Here is a 16,802-nt window from a genome sequence, read left to right on the forward strand (position 1 = left end):
TGTCCTCCAAATTCGACATGAAAGATCTTGGTGCTGCAAACTATATTTTGGGCATGGAAATTAAAAGAGATCGGTCAAAGAGGAAGCTCTGGTTAAACCAGAGGAAGTATGTCGAGACAATACTGCAGAGGTTTAATATGCAAGATAGTAAACCGGTGAAGGTCCCTATTCCTGTAGGTGTGAGGTTATCTGCTGAACAGTGTCCCAAGACACAAGAAGAGGAAGAGGACATGTCTCGTGTTCCATATGCAAGTGCAGTGGGTAGCCTGATGTATGCAATGGTCTGTACTAGACCAGACATTGCACATGCAGTGGGAGTATTGAGCAGGTTTATGTCAAAACCTGGGAAGGAGCACTGGACAACAGTGAAGCGGGTTTTCAGGTATTTGTGTGGCACTAGTGATTATGTTTTGTGCTACCAAGGAAGACCAGGATTGGACAGAGTGTTGGATATTCATGGCTTTGTTGATGCAAACTGGGCTGGAGATCTGGATCAGAGAAGATCTACAAGTGGGTATGTGTTTAACCTATTTGGAGGTGCAGTCAGTTGGATGAGTAAGAAACAATCTGTAGTGGCACTATCAACTATAGAGGCAGAATACATGGTAGCCACTCATGCAAGCAAGGAAGCAGTTTGGTTGCAGAGATTGTGTTCAAGTATGGGGTTAGTACAGGGAGCTATAAGAATAGACTGTGACAGCCAAAGTGCAATTTTCTTGGCAAAGAATCTTGCTTATCATTCAAAGACAAAGCACATTGATGTTCAATATCACTTTGTGAGGGATATGATAGAAGACAGAAAGGTGTTGCGGGTAAAGGTGGACACTTTGAAGAATACTGTAGATGCATTGACAAAATCTGTGAGCTCTGAGAAGTTCTCTTGGTGTAGAGAAGCAATGGGAATCTCAGGGTTGAAGAAATGACTAAGCTCTCCTGTGGCCCCCTGTGGAAAGAAAACAACAAGTGGGAGATTGTTGGGTTGTGTTATATTCTTTCCACGTAGTTAATAGGGGGTTTGAAGGGCACCCGTAACCCCACTTTATGGGGTCCGGGGCAGCGCCCCAGAAAATTTTGGTTTTGGACCATATGTTAGGTTGGGCGGACCCACCTATGGTTTTGTGCATGATTTTCGCACGTGTTTTTTGGACACGATGGTTTTCGGTCCATGGTATTGGACGCGATGGTTTTCGGTCCATGGTATTGGATGCTTCGGCATGTATAAATATGTATTGTAACATTGAAAGGAATATAATGAAAAATCAAGCTAGTAGTCCCGGTTTTGGGATCCAGGAAAAAATCTCTGTGCATATGTGTTTTATGGGTTATGCTCTCGCATTGTTTATTTTCTTTGTTTAAGAATTCGTATGCAGGTAATTTCTGTACAGGGTTAAAACCTACACCTTGGTTGCTTTTACCTTTGGCATGGAGTTTATAAACAACTTAACCGAGGCTCTGATACCACTTTACAAGCCCAAATAAACTCCATAATGAAAGAGCATCATATTAATGATAAAATCGCTTATTTATACATGTGCAATCTAGGTACGATACAATTGTGTTTCAGTAACTTATTAACTGTAAAAATGGAATATGAAACTAATTACATATTGTAAAATAACAATCCCGAAGGATTATTTAACATATAAATGATAGGTTAAACTCTTAACAAGCATTGAGTTGAATGGCTTTGAACTCTTAACATTTAACAAGCATATTGTTATAATGGTTGCATGTCCTCTTATTGAGAGGCCTAGAGCCTTGAACATTCAAGGGTTACTTGGGTATCATCCTTGACAAGGATAATTTTAGGGGCGAATGTTCGCCCTTTGGCGAAATTAAGGGGTTTTAAATTTTTAGTGGGCGAATATTTTGTATCATAGTACATTTTTACAAATCACCTCAAATAGCCCATCTTATTTTAAGGGAGAGGGTAAAAAAGGTAAATTTAGCCCTTGAAATTAGGACTTACAACCTTCCATTCGCCCATTTTCAAGAATAGGTTTTATTTAAGTGAATCCATTCGCCCATTTTCAAGAATAGGTTTTATTTAAGTGAATCCTATGGGCCAAATACCATATTTATAAAAGAGGTATGGTAAATTAATAAAAATATAAATAAATGAGAGGTATGGTAAATAAATAAAACATTTTTTATATTTACTCCATAAGTCACCTTATATACATGTAACGGTGTAAACAAATAAAAATATAAGTAAAGTGGAGGTATGGTAAATAAATAAAACGTCTTTTTATACTTACTCAAACGGTATGGTAAATAAATAAAAATATAAATAAACTAGACGTATCGTAAATAAATAAAACCTCTTTTTATATTTAGTCCATAACCCTAGTTCTATTTATGAAGGCTCAAGAAAGAGGTTTTATTTAAGTGAATCCTATGGGCCAAATACCATATTTGTAAAAGAGGTATGGTAAATTAATAAAAATATAAATAAACGAGAGGTATGGTAAACAAATAAAACATTTTTTTATATTTACTCCATAAGTCACCTTATATTTATGAACACTCAAAAAATGGGTTATATTTAGGTGAAACCTATGGCCAAAATACTATGGGACAAATACCATGGACTAGATTGTTATTAATACCATTATTAACCCTAATATTAGAATTAATAAAAATAAAAATGGCACATGATATTGACCCATGGCATTCACCAAAATGGCACATGGTATTGACCCATGGTATTCACCTGGAATGTAGCCTATTTAAATGGGGGAATTAAACCAGCATGTAGCCTATGCTAAGATTCACTAGGACTTTACAAAGTTTTATTATTTAGTGAAAGACTCGCCAAGATCTTTCGCCAAAAAATTATATATACATATTATATTATTAATCAAATCGCCTTCCATTTTTCCTGTATACCATGGAGATTCGCCCATTTATTATATTTATAAATTTAGGGGAGGTTCTTAAAATTTTCCCTGATCCTTGAAATAAAATGAAGCATGGTTTTTCTTGGTCAGTGTAACCTAAAAAAGGGGAATGTTGATATCAACATTTTAGAGGCAATTTTTCAAAAAGAGAATCCCCACTCCTAGACATTGTGTAGTCTTTAAATAGATAATTTAGAGATATATAAAAAAGAAAAGTGGGTAAGGGTGAAAGACTAGGGATTATCATATAGATTTTATTGTATGCCAATGTGATACTAGCATTTAAGACAATGTGTAGCCTATATGGATCACTTAGATGCATTACAATATTTTTGGGAAAATATTTGGATGCATGTGAGCATAGGGAAAACTAAGATAATAATATTCTTACCTTCAAAAAACAATCACAAATCAATGCTATAGACAACCCAAGTCACTAATAACAATCCAAAACTATAAATAAAAACTATGATTTCACAATTATTGTGCCCCTTTCAAACCCTCATAATTTAAATACTCAATTATGGATATGAAGTATAAAAACCAAATATCTCTAGAAATAGATGGAATTATACTAAACAAATACAAAGAGCCTTGATAACACTTGTTACAAGATAATCCTCATTGAAATGGGACTATAGACTATATGTTATCAAGATAATCCTCCTTGTTGACCAATATGTTATCAAAATCATTCATAAAAAGGTTTGAGTCAACATATTATAGGTATTGTAGGAGGGGGGGATTAGAAATAGATGGAATTATATTAAAAAAATACAAAGAGCCTTGATAACACTTCTTACAAGATAATCATCCTTGTTGAAAAATATGTTATCATGTTCATTCATAAAAAGGTTTGAGTCAACATATTATAAGTATTGTGGGAGGAGGGGATATGGGGTATAATCAGGGAAAATTTTAAGAACCCCCCCAAATTTACATGTATAATAAATGGGCGAATCTCCATGGTATATAGGAAAAATGGAAGGCGATTTTATCAATAATATGATATGTATATATAGTTTTTTTGCGAATCTCTCACCAAGCATGGCGGATATTTTACTCAATTATAAAATCTTGTGTTTATTGAATACACAAATGAAATCATTGCATTTCTTTAAAATATCTTTTGAAATCAAAATTACCGAAATTACATATTGATAACTTAGTAGGTGTAGGATAAAATTCACTCGTGCCATTCACAGAAAGCATGAGAAAGACCTAATACTATATATAAAACCAAGAAAAATTCAAATTCATCACTTCTAGGGAACTCGTAACCACCCTGCCAATACACAAGTATGTTCCTGTTTGCAATTAGAAAAATTACCAAATTACAATCTGTTTACTCTAGCATATGTTGGAAAGTTATAGAAGGATGACTAGTGTAATCAATCCATTCCTTTTAGCTCTGGATTTGTTTTACTTTAAAACAGAAGTATACAAATATACTTGTCCAATGTCTATGCTTTAACCATTCACGTTAAGATGTTTTTACAATATAATTTCCTAAGTCTATTTAATATCTTCATTATCATAAAAACCAACCTATATCCATCTTAACTCCACATCTACCACTCTTAGGGGGATGAAATCTATTTATCCCTCTGAGCACTTGGTAGACCCAGAATTAAGATGGATCTAAGATGATAGAATTTCCCCTTTAAATAGTCTATGCTCACATGAATACCATGGTATTACCATGGGTGAATACCATGGGTTATCATAAACCTGGAGCTTAAAAATTACTATTAGTAATTTATAAAAATCAATAAAATTAATAGTTGATTTTTTTTTTATTTTTTTATTTTAACCAAGCTAAAATTTTAACATACATTAAATTACAACATCCAATTTTACTCTTGATCAGATCAAATATTTTTTCACTCTATGCTAGTTTGCATATCATGATATTTGATACCTCTCGGGGGTTAGTAGATCCAGAGTAAAGATGGATCTATGCTGGTTTAATTACCCCATTTAAATAGGCTACATTCCAGGTGAATACCATGGGTCAATACCATATGCCATTTTGGTGAATACCATGGGTCAATACCATGTGCCATTTTTATTTTTATTAATACTAATATTAGGGTTAATAATGTTTTTTTGCATGGTATTAATAACAATCTAGTCCATGGTATTTGTCCCATAGTATTTTGCCCATAGGTTTCACCTAAATATAACGCATTTTTTGAGTGTTCGTAAATATAAGGTGACTTATGGAGTAAATATAAAAAAATGTTTTATTTGTTTACCTTACCTCTGGTTTATTTATATTTTTATTAATTTACCATACCTCTTTTAGAAATATGGCATTTGGCCCATAGGATTCACTTAAATAAAACCTCTTTCTTGAGCCTTCATAAATAGAACGAGGGTTATGGACTAAATATAAAAAAATGTTTTATTTGTTTACCATACCTCTGGTTTATTTATATTTTTATTAATTTACCATACCTCTTTTACAAATATGGTATTTGGCCCATAGGATTCACTTAAATAAAACCTCTTTCTTGAGCCTTCATAAATAGAACGAGGGTTATGGACTAAATATAAAAAGAGGTTTTATTTATTTACCATGCGTCTAGTTTATTTATATTTTTATTTATTTACCATACCTTTTGAGTAAGTATAAAAAACGTTTTATTTATTTACCATACATCCACTTTACTTATATTTTTATTTTTTTACACCCTTGCATGTATATAAGGTGACTTATGGAGTAAATATAAAAAATGTTTTATTTATTTACCACACTTCTCATTTATTTATATTTTTATTAATTTACCATACCTCTTTTATAAATATGGTATAGCCTTTGGCCCATAGGATTCACTTAAATAAAACTTATTCTTGAAAATGGGTGAATGGATTCACTTAAATAAAACCTATTCTTGAAAATGGGCGAATGGAAGGTTGTAACTCCTAATTTCAGGGGCTAAATTTACCTTCTTTACCCTCTCCCTTAAAAGAAGGTGGGCTATTTGAGGTGATTTGTAAAAATGTACTATGATACAAAATAATCGCCCACTAAAAATTTAAAACCCCTTAATTTCGCCAAAGGGCGAACATTCGTCCCTAAAATCACCCCTAGGTATAATATGGGACTTTTTATTAGAAAAATCTATTAGGAGGGGGTTCAATAAAATAAGTTTTGAAGGTATTTATCAATATCTAGTGAAATTAGAGGTATTATTTAATTAATGGCCCATGAATGCACAAGATATGTCACAAGTAAATTTCGTCAATGAAGATCCCATACCCTAGGTATATGAAATTGTTAACAATTATAATTGGTGAGACATCCTAGGTATATGAAGTTTTTAACAATTATAATTGGTGAAACATCATAGGTATGTGAAGTTGTTAATAATTATGTTAATTTTAGATAACAATGGTATGTTCTATGTTTGTAACAATTACCTCAATGTATTTTTATCAACCCAGTGACAATTTCCACTTAGATTACAATAGCAATCACATTAACCATTAGATTAAAATTGATAATAATTGTAGATAGAACATAAATAATAAAATGCAGAAGACAAGTCAAGGCAACATAACAAAAATATTTGGCTAAAGGCAGGGGAAAACCCCAAAGGGGGAAAACCCTTAATCATTCCTTCTTATTATCAAATATTAAATTTTCATTAGAGAGAGAATATCCAATAGAGTACAATGATGAAAGTCAAACTCAATGTGACTTGAATTTTACAAAGAATCTAAACCAATATCCAATTGATGAAGTCAAATTCAAATATGATCATCTTGATGAAAGTTTGAAATTCTGAATCAAAGAGATTTAGAAAAATCAATGAAGGAGCGCGCTGTTAAGGCACTCTGTAAGCAAAGGTTACCGGTTCTAGTCTCGCTGATACCAAAAAATCCAGCATGGTTTCCGTTGGTACGGCTCAAGCTGGGTGTGATCCTTGGGTGACTTTGACGGCTTAGATGTCCCTGAGTCGTGGCCTCTCAGCCACAGGGTAAGTGTGATTTTCAGGATTCACCCACTTATCAACCAAAAAAAAGAAGGTTTGAAATTCTGAAAAGTCAATAGTAATCAACATGCCCTAACCAGTCAGTAGTCAACAACCAACGCAATATTCAAATAACTCCTCTTTGGCTCGATCAAAAGAAAATATACACGACCTTCCTTAGTGGTAAAACAACAACAAAAATAGTTAACAAAATAGCTGTCAAACCTGGTCAAATGATGAAGTCACCCTGCATTCAATACAATCATGGTAAATTTTAGGGGCGAATTTTAGCCCAAGGGCAAAATTTAAGGGGTTTTTCATTTTAGAGGGGCGAAATTTTTATAAAACACCCATTTCATATATTTAGCCCAACTTTTATTTAAGAAATAATTATTTTTTCATTTTAGCCCAAAAAAAGGGGTTGATAAACTATCAAAAGACTCATTTGACCCATTCGCCTGGTTTGGGAGGTTATATTCCATTATAATCACCCAATTTTCTGCTTTGCAATATTAAATTCGTTCGCAATCACCCATTTTCTGGTTTGGGAGGTGGTTTTGGAGGTTGCATTTGGTCTCAATTAAAAAAATAGAAATAAAGTGGAGGTATGGTAAATAAATAAAACATCTTTTTATATTTAGTCCATAACCCTACTTCTATTTAAGAAGGCTCAAAAAAGAGGTTTTATTTAAGTGAATCCTATGGGCCAAATACCATATTATAAAATAGGTATGGTAAATTAATAAAAATATAAATAAACCAAAGGTATGGTAAATAAATAAAACATTTTTTTATATTTACTCCATAAGTCACCTTATATTTACGAACACGCAAGGTGTGAATAAATAAAAATATAAATAAAGTGGAGGTATGGTAAATAAATAAAACCTCTTTTTATACTTACTCCAAAGGTATGGTAAATAAATAAAAATATAAATAAACTAGAGGTATGGTAAATAAATAAAACCTCCTTTTATATTTAGTCCATAACCCTCTTTCTATTTAAGAAGGCTCAAAAAAGAGGTTTTATTTAAGTGAATCCTATGGGCCAAATACCATATTTATAAAAGAGGTATGGTAAATTAATAAAAATATAAATAAACGAAAGGTATGGTAAATATATAAAACATTTTTTTGTATTTACTCCATAAGTCACCTTATATTTACGAACACTAAAAAAATGTGTTATATTTAGGTGAAGCCTATGGGCTAAATACTATGGGCCAAATACCATGTGCCAAATTATTATTAATACCATGAAAAAAACATTATTAATCTTAATATTAGTATTAATAAAAATAAAGATGACACATGGTATTGACCCATGGTATTCACGTGGAATATAGCCTATTTAAAGGGGGGAATTAAACCAGGATAGATCCATCTTTACTCTGGATCTACTAAGCATCGATAGGGATCAAATATCATGATATGCAAACTAGCATAGAGTGAAAAAATATGTTATCCCTCTCGGGCCTTGGTAGATCAAGAGTAAAAATGGATCTTGTAATTTAATGTCACTTAAACATTTTAACTTGGTTAAAATAAAAAATAAAATAACGAGGGATAAATAGATTTCATCCCTCTAAGAGTGGTATATGTGGAGTTAAGATGGATTGTGATATCCCTAAATTATGTAAATATTTTATTTACTGCAAACCAAACAATTTGATGTTATTTTAATTATGGAATTATTTTTGAAACTCTTATGCATAAGTGAATTGTAGTTACTTGTAAATATTGTTTTACTTGCTAAGTGGTTAGGAAAACAGTTATTGGCTTAACTAATTTCTTGAGTATTTACTCAAAGAAGGATCAAGAGGATAGGGGTATCTGAGATCAAGGAGAAAAGAAAGAAGGAAGTCTGTGTTGAGACGTCAGGAAGAGTTTTGATGCTACGTCTGGTTTGGACTAGATAACCATCAGAGAGATTAAAGATCTCGACCAAGAGATAGTAAGAAGAGTTCCTGAGTATAGGAACAGCTCGGGGGGAGACTACCACAAGATTAGTCTCAAGGTTGGGAGGCATATTGTTGAGCAGCAAGTCTGAGCTGCAGGATAAATATGGATGAGTTGTGTGAACCAGATAAGTAAAATTATCCTACAGATAAATTTAGAAGAATATGTTATGTATTTTCTGAAAGTATTTACCTATATTATATATGTTTTGGGCTATTAGTATGAAGAAAGCATAAATAGCTACGTAGGAGTTATATCTACAGGAAACCTGTAATAGACTGTAGAATAAGTCAAATAGCCTGAGAACTAGTAGGCTAGCATGCAAAGACATGTAACAAAAGATAGACAAATAGTATGATGAATTACAATTCTGGAATAGATGAAAAAAGAATGGAAGAACTTCATAAAAGAATATTAAAATTCAGATAACAGAGCTTTATGCTAGCACTAAGCAAGAAAAAGAACAAGCATTAACAGTCTTTAGTTATTATGCCAGCATTAACGATAATTTTTCCATAATTTAAAGAACTTCTAGAATCAAGAACAAGGCTTATAGTATCAAGATTATATTGTTTTCTAGAATCATTCTGCCTATGAGTAAATAACATAAAAACTTTAGGATAAAATGGGGAAAAAACCCTAACAGCAAGAGAAACTTTATGCATTGTATCAGTAATGTACACAAACCACATGTAAAATTCTAGAACAATTTTAGATAACAACAGAATCCCTGGTGTCAGGGAGAAAGCATTAAACAATGAATCTCATAAATTGCAAAAAACCCTTACTTAGTTCAATCTGGGTAATACAAGAGAACTAGGGAGATATTGTTCAAACCCTCTATATATTAGAGCATTTCCAATTCAGGACAAGTATCAAACTCAGAAGGCACAATAGCTGATGAGCCTCATCATTGGGTAATTATATGGTCCTTAAATCACCTCCTAGCTTAGTCAAACCAACTTTTCTCACAACTTATTACATGTTTTTTATTATATTTTGTTTATGAGATGAGTTAGAGTTGGATATTATGCATGGTGGACTAATATGCATTAAATGTAGGATTGAAGGAGAAAATCAAGGAATTTTTGCAAATACTAAGGTTAAAAATCGAATGGGACAAGGGAGAGGGATTATAGGAGGTAAATCCTCCTCATTTACTTATCTCCCATTCGAATATTCCTCCATCCATCACACCAACTCGAAGTGCAAGCAGCCAAGCCATGAGGATTAGAAGGCAGCCGAGAAAGTGAGAGACAAAGAACTAGTTTATCTCGAGTTCGGGAGTCGAGCCTCCCTGATTTTAAGGAATTCATTGGGGGCTTCAGTTGTATAAGTAGAGAGGCCTAGAGCCTCATTAGGATTCATATTTTGGTTGTAAAACTCTAAGCTATTTTCGAGCTCCACACTTGTGAAAGTTTTATTCATGTAAATTTCTGTTTTGATAATAAGAATGAGTTTTGTTTTGAGCCAGCACTGAGTTAACTCAAAGGGCTGAAGCTCTTGGGTTAGGGCCCAACCCTAGTAGCCAAGGCTCCTATTTCTTATATATGTATGTTTAGTGTCGTTTCATAGCTTCATTGTTAATTTTCTTTTAGATGCATTTCCATTGCAAGTAGTGTAGATTGGATTCGTTGTTTATTAGTTTTCTTCCATTTGTGCCTTACTTCAGTAGTAGGTTAGTAGGGATAAAAGGAGCACCATAAGGTTTTCAGCATGTGTCTCAGCCTCACTTCCTCCCTCTGGGATCATGACTTGAGGAAGGGACCGTTAAGCAACCCCAAAATGTGAGATGAGCTTTGGAGTTTGATGTCTTTAAATTAGTATTTGGTCAGTTTTGTAAGGTATGACTCCATTGTCATCTTTTTCATCTTCATTTTTGCAGTAGATCTCATCCATTATTTCATTCCTTTCAGCAACTTTCCTCATGCATAATGTAGGCAGTTAGTTCATTAATTCTGCTTTTCTAGTTTATGAGAATGTTTCTTGTTTACATAGATTTTTGGAAGATATACATGGTTTATGCAGAGCAGGTGCTTCAAGAGGAGACTAAGAATTCATAGCCAACAACCACCTTCCACTCCATCCACCTTAGCCATCCCTTGTTTTCACCATCACCTTCACTAGTTTTCATCATTTTTCATAGAAATTCTTCCAAGGACATTGAGTGAATCTAACCATCTCCTATCTTTGCTATTGAATTTTGAGTGATCCTAGACCTTCTCCCACTCCATTCCACCCATCAAACACATTTCCTAAGCCTTCCATCACCACCAACACCTCACATTTTTCTCTCAGCTATATCCTATAGGTTTATAGGGAATCCTATAGGTTTCTAGTACATCTTGTAGGTTTTACTGAAATGGCTTGTTTTGAGGCCGAATTGAGGGAACAACTCAAGGAATTCACCAAAATCCTCCCAAATGTCTCCCACACCATCCAACCATATCCTAACCCTTCCAGCCATCCTAAAACATTCTTAATTCACCTGCCACATCAATAGAAGAAATTAGTTTACAGACTTGATTTTGCATGAAAAGACAAAAAGGAAAAAACAGATTTAGTTCATTCTCTTTACTTGCACATTAGTGACGTTTGATGCTTCTTACTTCTGTAACTTAGATAGTAGCATTTGGTTCATGTTGATTTATCATTTCTGCAAAGCATAGTTTCTTAGCAGTTAATTAGGAAATGGTGTGATTTAGCATTGAATTTCGGTCTTCTCCATTATTGCAGTAGAGTAACTCTCTCTTAGAGTAGATTTACCTTTCTTCCATCAAGAAATCAAGCTTCTTCCGACTCCATAGAAGTCTAGCTTGAAAACCTCAGTGGTCTCTCGCCAGATGAACAGTGACAACAGGCAGAACCATCACTTTTACTTGTGTATACAACACTATGACCTCCAAGTTTGTATGATCCCCAGGTTGATAAAGTAAAGATGGTAGCCTAGGAGTTGTAGCATTCTTACTGCAACACTGGCACTCATCACCTTTTGGCACCATTTCTGGGGAGGTGTCTGAGTAAAATGTGATTACTTATTTCTTTTCTTCTATTTGTTGTCTCCAATATTCTACCATTAGTTTATTTCTGCAAAAGTAATTTAGTTGTTTCCTGTTTTTCCATTTTCCATTTTCTGCTTTCCTTTCCATTTTGCAAGCAAGATTTCAATTCAGCAAGTATCATTTTTATTTAGTCATTAATTTTCATTTAATCAACAATTTCAATTATGCAAATTACTATCCAAGTTCGACAAAAAAAACACAAAACCAAACCAAAAACATTTCCTTTCATTCCTCGTAGGAATAGGGGTAACTTAGGGAAATTTTTCCAAATACCCCCACTGCATCAAAAAATAAACCTTCCCTCTTCTTCTGTGGCTATGAACTGGAGGAACACTTTCTGAGCATCCTGACATATTTGAAGAACCTATAGGGGAAGACGAAGAAGAAGAACTCATTCCTACTAAACCAATGGCTGAAAAGAGGAATGACAGAGGGAATAGAGAGAGAGTTGAGGGTGCCTTCCCCATTAGGGAAACCAATTTTTATGCTCTTAACCTGCAAGAAGATACCGGAATACAAAATATGTGAAGAAATATACCCAGAACATAGAATAGTAATAAACAACAACAAGTATTTTATTATTCAAAAAGCAATGTTCACTTGCCTCTTCGAGGGGGCATCCTCCAATAGAGCGGAGCTCGATTACAAAATAAGATACGATGTGTTAGATACTTATACCAATAGGTTTCATATTTCATGATTGGAAAAGAAAATTCCAAATATGCTCTGCTTTGGTGATGCAAAGATCCCATATTTCCAAAGGAATGCAATATGTGTACATAGCTTGATGTTAACTGAATTTGGATGGGTGATCCAACAGTCTAAGCTGGATCATGCCATGTTTCAATTTTTGTTGTAGATTAGAGAAAGAAGTCTGTCCAAACAGTTCAATCTTGGCAGATAAAGTAGTTAGGTAGAGAATGAAGGTTCCCAACTGTTTAATCTGGGGCCTTGGAAGCAATAAGGCTAGAATTAGATAGAATATCAAAAGAAAAAGCCAAAGGAAAAGAAAGGTACATGTGGGTTTGCAAGTCTAAGTGCACCCTCCTAGAAGTAACAAAAAATGCTAGGCAATAGAATGGGTAGGTAGTTGGGGTTGCAGACAGCATGGTTTATGGCATTTCACTGGCCTAAGCAAAGGAAAAACAGGGTGCCAGTGCAGGTCTCTCATTCAGCAGTTTTTGCAGCAACTCAATGAAGCATGTCTAACTTCCAGATTATCCCCCATCACATTCATTGCTAACATCCCAGTACTACCTATGTTCATGGAAGAAGTCAAAGTCTTGTGTTGGTTCTTGTTTCTTTAAAAGCCACATTTCTTGTGTAAAATTCTTTTCATTTTGATCTACTTCCTAAACTAAGTTGATTTCATATAAACTTAGTGGTTTTTCCCCCTGCATCCAACTTTTCCACTCATATTAACTCCTAACTTCTTATTATCTAAATCCCCTATGTTCCCCTTTTCCCCTACTATTATAAACACTATGGTGTATAAACCCCAAGCAATGTATAAATATTCCCTCCCCCTGGCAATTATAGCCATATGCCCAAAAGCAGGGATTAAATTGACCTCTGGTCAGTCTAATAACCTAAGTCCTACCCCTTTTTTTCCTTCGCAAACCTTTGAAATCATTTACCCACTTCATTTGCAAAAGGCCTTGTAAAAACCCACTATTACCCCTAACCTGCGCTATTTGCAAAACACACCAAAAAACCCATTGTTCCACTTTATCCAAAGTTTTGGTGCGATGCGCATTTTCACAGAAAATACTTTGAAAAAACCCATAAAACCCGCCAAAGTCCAAAAGTCTGCCTGGGCGTGCATTTCCAGAAAAACAATTAAATATTCCTCGCCCACTGCCGTATTGTCCTGGCACCTTATCGACCCGTCGACCGTCGGATCTGGGCTTTCCCATCTGATGGCCCACATCCATATCGGACGGGCCCCGAAGACTGGACGTTACCTCCCGAAATTTGTCAGAGGGTGACGTCAGGCCTCTGCCATGCGTCGCCCCCAAATCTTATCGGGCCGCCTTCTGACAATCCCGCTTCCGTATGAAGAGCGGTGCGATATCATACCGCTTACCACTCCCGGTTTTCAGCTGTCCTGTCATGCCAACGTCACGCCACTTCACCGCCGCGTCAGCGCCCCCGCCCGCCATCGCTCCGAGCTGTCACGCCACCTATGCAGTCCCCGTGCACCACTCACAGGCCGCCACGTCACCCGATGACGTCATGCTGACGTCACCCGACCCTGACCCCACCTGATGACGTCATGCTGACGTCATCCAAATTTTCGCGCCAACGCCAAAAAGCCCATATTTGGCCGAATTTTGCCATTTTTGCGCACTTTTTCAACGTTTTGTGCTCTGCCTCCTGCATGCATTTTCACGTCCTTTGCTGCCGCCAACCTACCAAGACCATTCCAGAGCTGCTGCCGCTCAGCATTTGACTGCAACCAAGCTCCTCCATCATTATAACACCAGGTATTTACCAACTCTCCGACTGCGCACTCTGTTATGTTCTGCATTGATTAAAAAACCAGGAAATTGACCATTTTTCACCTGAGAAATAGGCCTCCTACACCTTGAAACTAAGTTAATTCCTTTTTTAAACCGGCCAATTGTGCCCAATTACACCCCTGTTGCTCTGAAACGGGTTGTAATTCAGAAAATTACCTAACCCACCGCGCAGGACGGTATTTCTTCCAGAAATAGTCGAAATTCAAACCAAATTCACTGGTAAAACATGGATACACCAGTAACACCTGTTGCCCTGAATGTTGCTCCATTGAATGCCCCTCAGAGAGAGTTGGAGTGGAAATCATTAGCAGATCAAGATTACCAAATATCAGAGGAAATGCTAATGCATAGCAAGTATCACATTCACTTGCTAAATGAATTGAAACTCAAGCATGATAGTGGAATGGATATATTGGGCATTTGGGACTCTTTCCTCCCCATCTTCAAGCTCCCTCAGGTCAACCAGTTCCCTGACCTAATCCACCGATGTGCTGACTGCTATGACCCCACTCAGAGGGCTGTGCTTGACCCTTCAGGCTCAGTTGTTTTTTATGTCACCCCTGCAGCCATCAGAGAGATGCTGAACTTCAAGACTGATAAGAAATTAGTTCCTTTATCATTGATGGATCTGATAAAACAAGGAGCTAAACTGACAGATGCTCAAATCACTAAGATAAATCAATTGTTCATTGATTCAACCTCTGAGACTATGAAGTACCCTCCCATTTCTCATGTATACCTGAATCAATTGGGCAGAGACCTTGCAGATATGATTAGTCCCATACTGGGCTATAATTCAATAGAATTTGTTGATGAAACTGTGCTGGTAATGATGGCCATGTTTTCCCCTGGTAAGCCCCCAATCTGTTATGACTATGCCACTTACATCTCCAATAAAATACATGAGCAATTGATAGACTTAGCAAGAGAAAGGGTGTTCAGATACACCTCCTATATCTACCATTTAATCCTATACTATCAGCATGAGAAATTTCATTTTCCTATGAAAAGAGTGGATGCACAAGGCAATCCAAGGTCAGTGGTCTATTGGTCCTCTGCTTTCCACTGCAGATCTTATTCCCCATACACTTATTGTGAGTTTATAGACCTCTTCATCCACCCAGCCATGTCTCTGCTCCTGAGCTCACCTCCTCCAAGACTAACTGATGAGATGCAGAGGATTCTTCAGTTGTCCAAGGTATACAGCATTGGGGATTGGTATTTTTACCAAAACCACACAGTTATTAGAATATATGGGTGTGAGTTGCCCCCATACAGATTGCCCAGATATGTGCCTATGAGATTGTTTGCCCTCGAGTATTTCAGGCAATTTGGGAATGCTGATGTACTCCATTTTTCAAGCAGGGGCAAGAAGGCACAGCTTAAAGTTAGAAACCAATTAGGCCACTTCATCTACAATAAAAGGGAGGAAGGTTGGCAAGAGGCAGATATAATGCTGGAAAGCCTTGGCTTACAGACCAGTTTCCTTTGGAAACCATACGACCCCAATCATTTCATAAGCTTAAGAAGGGTCAGATATAGGCTGGCCGGTTATGATCACATAAGGTTGCCTCACATAGAAAAATATGCAAATCAACTAGAATGGAAGGAAGGCACCTTAGAAGAGGCCACTACACAAGAAGAATTAGCTCAAAGAGGAAAAAGAAATCTCCAAAAGTTGGCTGACTTAGAGCTCTGTTCACAGGTATTTTCTCTTCCAGGCACTCAAGTGGGAGCAGCTGCCTCATCATCTACAGCTCCACAAAAGACAGTCCAAGCCCCAATCACAGCAGAGACTTCAGCCAAGGATAAAGGCAAGGAAACAGAACAGAAATCAGCCCAAGAAGAACAGCCTGAAAATCATCCTGAACAGCAGGAAGAAATGGCAGAGGCTCCTGGTCCTAATGATGAGAAAACGCGAGAAAAGGAGGCCTCAGTGCAGAATGTTACAGTGGAGACTTCGGTGCTCCAAACCCCTATCAATGAAGAGAGGGGAAAGAAGAGAGATAGAGAGGAACAGACTCCCCTTAGTACCGCAACATCACAACAAGGGGAAAAGAGGCAAAGGCTCAATCCTTTTTCGGAGGAGGAGATGCCTTTTGGTCAAGCACAGATGGGTCCCCCCAGCACAGAGGTATCAGCTAGCTCATTACAGCAAGAACAGCAAAGAATACTTGGAGGAGAGGTCAGCTCCTCAGGGCAACAAAGAAAGGGTGAGTCTAGCATAAAGAAACAATTCATAGACATCAAGACCAGAAATGAGCCATTGAGGTTACAGCTATACAACCACTTGTTGAAAATGGCTCCTACAAACCAGCAGAGGTTGATGTCTGCATATGATGTGCAAGAGGGAAAAATGATAATGAGCAATTTCAAGCC

Source organism: Pinus tabuliformis, chromosome 2_2 (genome assembly GCF_031772625.1).
Source record: "Pinus tabuliformis cultivar Carrire ecotype Pingquan chromosome 2_2, CPIR1, whole genome shotgun sequence".
NCBI classification, from domain to species: domain Eukaryota; kingdom Viridiplantae; phylum Streptophyta; class Pinopsida; order Pinales; family Pinaceae; genus Pinus; species Pinus tabuliformis.